The sequence below is a fragment of the Triticum dicoccoides genome, chromosome 7A, assembly GCF_002162155.2.
Source record: "Triticum dicoccoides isolate Atlit2015 ecotype Zavitan chromosome 7A, WEW_v2.0, whole genome shotgun sequence".
NCBI classification, from domain to species: domain Eukaryota; kingdom Viridiplantae; phylum Streptophyta; class Magnoliopsida; order Poales; family Poaceae; genus Triticum; species Triticum dicoccoides.
In genome coordinates, this window is record NC_041392.1 from 661,205,153 (window position 1) to 661,210,860 (window position 5,708).

Below are 5,708 nucleotides of genomic sequence, written 5' to 3' on the forward strand. Positions count from 1 at the left end.
AATTACAGAAAATGATGAATACAACTATTTAGTAAATATTTATGAATATTCAGTTGTGTATAATTTTTTACTCATGATTTATATTTAAACTATATATTTTAAATATTAGCCATGATTGAATGTTATATTAACAGTTAAGTTTAAATTATGAACACTTTTAATTATACCAACATTCAACTATACAAATGTGTGTATAATTATTGAAATGTTTGTAAATTATAATAACATTTTTGAATTGTAATCTAGAAAACCAAATATGTAATGCGCACATTTATATAAAACCCGTGTTTGCATAATACTCAGGTTTATAAAATATTGTATTAATTATTTTTTATCTTAAAAAACATGTGCAAAAATATATAATACACACATTTATATAAGACACAGGTTTTACAAATGTCTTTAAAAAAGTAACGCGTGCAAAATGGGCCGCAGTATACGCAGCCCATTTAAGCTCCACATGGTGACGCTATAGCCACTCCACATATTCAGTCGTTGTCGATATTACACACTCAAACCTGAACGGTGGAGTGGCTATAGCATCACCTACCAATACAGTTGGCCGCGGGTTAACTCTCACATATATGTGTAGTGCGGTAGGGTTTTTCTATAAATAAAAGATATGAGGAGGTTTTGTTCAAAAATGCATCGCCGTGGTTGACTTTTTCAGCGAATAAAAAAAATGAGGGTGTTTTTTTAATATGTCGCGTCCAGCATCATTGATCACTCACTAACATATGGGGCCATGCACATGGATACGTCCGCATACACGTATTGTGATCATATCTGCACGCTTGAGTCAAATTAGATGGCCACAAAACCGTATTTTAGAAGTTCTAGCACCAAACTAAACACCAACGCTCATCCCCCAGATCTGGCCTGCTCCGTCGAGGAGCTCCGGTTTTCGTTGGGTGGGAGCGGGTGCCGGGATGCAGGACCGGGGGAAACCCTACCAGCCTTGCCGGCTGCGGCGGCGGCGACGCTCACGGGCGCCGCTCATCTTCCTGGAGGCGTCGGTCAGGTCCTGTTCCCCACCCCCGTCCCCCTTGTCTCCTGGATTAACACCTCAACTCTGTTGGACGGCGACGACGCCTCTGGCGCCGTAACCTTCTTGAAGGCGCTGTTTTGGGGAACAAGGATGGGATGTGGGCTTTGTTGCGGTGTGGGCGGAGGGCGTGTTCATCCTGTCTGCTCACCCTCTTTCGTGCCAGAGCTCTGGTCATTGGCGTTTGGTTGCTCTAGGTGAGTCGACGGCGGCAAGCGGGGATCGCCTGGTTCCGCTCTTGTGGCTTCCTTCGATACCAGCCATCCAAGTTCTAGGGTGAACATGTCCATCACTCAACGGTTCGGCGCCCTCGAACTGGGCGAGGAGGCAGGGGCCTTCTTTGATAATGGATCTGGTAGGCTGCGTCTTCTCCAAGTCCTGGAGTTATTGGCAACGGCATGCTTTGTTCTGTCGTCGTTCCCCTCTCCTGAGCCGGCTGTCGTCTCCTCCTTGGCTTTGTGCATGCAAGAGGTCGCTGGCATCTTCAAGCATTTGCTCTTTGTATGTCTAGCTTGTTGTATGTGAGCATTGTGAGCTGCTCCCCGGCGCCTCTGTACCTTTCGCCGTTTTTCTGTTCTTTTTCTTTGTTTGGTGTGTGGTTGTTATCTTGCTATGTAATCCTGGCCGGTTGATGGCTTTGTTAATTTAAAGCCAGGCTCCTCTGAAGTCTTCGTTCAAAAAACAACTAAACATGCGACACAAGTTCTATAACTCCCAGTAATATTGCCTATTAGTCAACCTATGTGGAAACTGTTACCAAGATGATGCTGTGAGGTAAAATTTGGAGAGTGAGGTAAAATTTGGAGAGTGAAAGAAAATTTCTCGTGCGCTGCTTGACTGGTCGTGCGGGCTTGTGCTCGTTGCCTGGATCTCTCGTCATTGTCTAGCTACCAGAGGGCATGGACGCAACGCCGTGGATGTGTCGCCGCCAGCGCAGCTACTCCCGGCGGCTGGTTGCAGGCTCCGCCTCCTCCGCAATGCTCCGTGCGGCTGTGCCATAGTTTGCTTCAACGCTGAACAGGGGGGCGAGAGCTCAGAGCTGGATGCGAAGGAAAGGCGCGCGACCATGACTGTAACAGTGATCTCCCTCCAGGTCCGGCCCAATAGCATGGTGGTTGAAGTACAGAGAAACACTGTTTTGTGAAGATACTAGACCTTTTAGTCGATTTTTTTTCCTTTTTTGTTCTGTCCTTGGTACTGGTTTTCTTTTGATTTTGATTTTTTATCATTTTTCTAAATTCTTTTGGTCCTGATTGTCCGCAATTCCTGAATATTTTTGAATTCAGAAATATATTTTTTTGAAAAAATTGACGAACAATTTTTCAACATGTATGTTTTTTGGTTTTCAAAATATTGGCCGATTCAAAAATTCATCGCTTATCGGTGGTTCAACGCTAAGATTATGCCTTATCTTTAGTGTTTGTGTCGATTTATCACTTTAACAAGCGATTAACTAAGAATATAGCAATTAATTGGGTCGGTCAATGTGGTCAGAATCAGAAACCGCAAAACTGGGCCTCCCCATCGGCAGCCTCGCACACAACATACATCACCTCCCGCTCAATAGGTATCCCTTGTTTGGTATAAAGAACTATGTCTACTAAAAGAACGCCCGTGCGTTGCAATGGAGCCACATTAACTTTAAGAGTTCAATATTAATATTCTCATACATATCAAATGACATTGGTGATCTTTTTACCATCAAATCCTCACACACACACACTCTCCCTCCCTCTTCCTCACTCTCTCCCCCCCTCTTCCTCTCTCTCTCTAACACACACACATATCCATCTTATTGGATACGGGACCATAATCCATCTATTTCACACACACACGCTAGTGCATAACAATATGGATTATGTGTATCATATTTGCCATCACAACTGAGGGAATTAATTTCATGTAAATCGGTCAACCACAGCTCCAAGAATACGTGGAGGAGGTGGCCCGGGTTGGCGTCGGCGTTGTCCGGCGCGAGCCACGGGCCCACTTCCAAGTGCGTCTGCGCGCCGGCCACCCACGCCGGGTCCTTCAAGTGCCGCTTCCACCGCACCAACTTCCAGGGCCACGGCCACGGCCAGGGCCAGGGAAGCCGCCCTTCTTCGCCCCCTTCACCGGCCGCGGCCAACGCGGTGCCGCGGCACCCGGCCTCGCCGTCCTCGTCCTCTGGCACTGTCGCGACCCAGTGGCGCACACTGCCCAAGCATCGGCCTCGAGAATCAAGAACGCTCGACAACGGAGAGGGAATGGAAGATCATATACATGTCATAAGAAAGGGAGTTTATTTACTGCTACCTCGATGTGTTGTTTCCTTCGTTTGAAGATTGATTATCATCCGTGGGTTAAGGTAAGGTTAATGTGATTGATCGATTTTTCTGAAAATCAATTATTTGTTTCCTAATTGAGTGATTTAAGGTAAAGTTAATTAATTTAGATTTGATCTTTAGAGTTTGTTCGTGATTGATTTTACATTACTAAATAACTTGCGTCAGTATGGAAAGTTCTGATCTGTTCAGATTTCTTTCGTTTGTGTGAGAGGGTGACGCGAAAATAAACCAATGAAGTGGGGGGAGGGGACAAAAAAAATCTACGAAAAAAAAACAGCGAAGGTGGGAGGAGGTACCAAAAAAACTATGGGAGGTAGGACGAAAAAACCCTGGAAGCGAGACTACCAACTGCTTCATTAAGAGTAGAGATTTGCCTTTACTTGGACCTTGTTAGTGTCTTTTTTGTGTTTGGTTGTTTGCTAGCAAGAAGCCGGGAAATATGTTTATTTGTGTTTATTTGGACCTTGTTATGTAACATAGTAGTAATATCTATTATTTAATATATGCAATGTTGTCCTATTTGGAACATGCAAAAACATGACATGTGTTGTATTGTACCTCTCCGTCCCATAATATAAAAGCATTGATTTTTCACGCTACACTAGTGTTAAAAACACTGAAAGCGGATTAGAAGCACTCGGCGATGACGCACTCGGAAATCACTGCCGATCGTCTGCTGGCTCGGGATGCACGCCACTTTTGCCGGAATGAATTTTTGCGTGTGAATACAGGACCAACTAGTACTATAGCTTAGCAGTGCGTATGTCCTGCTTCATTTAATATGGTTGGACCAGGTAAATTCGCCAGCTAAAGTCAGCATTCATTGATCTATATTGACTGGGTCGGAGACTTTAGCACGTCGCCTTTATGGCCAATTTTAAAAACATAGTATGTAGGTACAAGTGGTACGTTGGAGATTGTTTGTTACCGTGGTAGAAATTGCGTTTATGGATCTCTGCCAATAAATTCAGAAAATGTTTTGCCATACATGGTGGCAAGTAAAGAAAACATGGATGTACGGCATTGAATGGCGCGTGTACATTCGGAGATAAAAATTCGTTATACATAATGAAGAATCGAGACGACAAGAATTTCATATGACAACGGTTATATCCGGCATGGAATGGCGCGTGTACAGTCGGAGATAAGAATTTGTTATACATAGTGAAGAATGGAGACCACAAGAATTTCATATGACAACGATTAGGATTAAAACCGATGGTAGGCGTTACAAGTTCACAAGCACTAAGCAACCACATCAGGTGCTTTGTGAGAAGAAAAAATTAGATAGTGGTTGGAAATACTAGTCCGGCCTAGGCGTATAGATGGATCACTGATATCTAAAGACATATCGGCATATTATAAAAACATCGGGTCTTCATGCCAGATTGGCAGAACAATAAACAAGTATTGGTTGTGCTAACAGTTGCACATTAGGGAAAGAGGTTGCAGTAGTGTAATCTTGGCAAAATACGCGGTTCAAGCGACCTTGCGGCATACGAACAGCACGGCGAGCAGATTCAGTGCCAGAAGGGTGATGATGATGCGGTGTAACTTCCTGTCTTCACGAGAAGGGATGGTGAACTGCCTGGACCATTTGGCATGAATGACGTTTATATAGTACTCCTTCCATTTTCAGAAGTTGCACTTGCGAGACTAGAAAAGAAAAATGAAACTTGAAATTTATAGCAAGAAACACAAAAAATGTAAACATGTTAGCAAAGATGCCTGGTACGTACCCACTCGTGCTAGCACTTGTTGAATTGCTTGCCTGGATTGGTGTTTGTGCGGGATACCCAACAATGAACCATGCCATTGTTGCAGAATGGGCAAACCATGAGTGGCAGGGGCGGTTGCTCCTCTAGTGCGACAAGGGGAGCGCTAGAGCTTGACATGGCAATGAGAACCATGTAAGAATGGGACAGAGCATATCTGAGGAAGAGCTGAGCTGAGAATGAAACTCCTTGGGAAGATATGGTATGGTGAAGAAGATGGCCTCTTTTAAGCCTAGGAGGTAGGAGGAAGATGACCGTGGCCGTAAATAGAATTGTGCCATTGGGAAGGAAAAGGGTGAGCGTGTGCATTTAATTGTAATGGGGTAGTTGGGGGTTGGTAGTTGTGGCCGGATCCATCTCATTTGGACAGGAATCATCTGCGGCGGGGACAGAACGCGTGCAGTGTACTTCTTCTATACACCACAATGAAAAAGATTATACGATTCTGAAAAGCTGGCGATACAATGTCTCTATTATAGTGGGTTCGGATCCCCATACGAATGGATGCGCATGATTCCAGTGGACGTAGTCGCCGTGTGCTCCTATAAAATATTATGGGAC

General features: G+C 44.3%; 1 long non-coding RNA gene across 1 annotated transcript; it reads right to left on the bottom strand.

Moving 5' to 3' along the window:
• Positions 1-4,559: 4,559 nt before the first annotated feature.
• On the bottom strand, positions 4,560-5,391 carry LOC119331040. The gene is made up of 2 exons (XR_005160369.1): positions 5,112-5,391; positions 4,560-5,028 (listed from the first exon to the last, which is right to left on the bottom strand). It is a non-coding gene; the product is annotated as an uncharacterized LOC119331040 (long non-coding RNA).
• Positions 5,392-5,708: the final 317 nt, after the last annotated feature.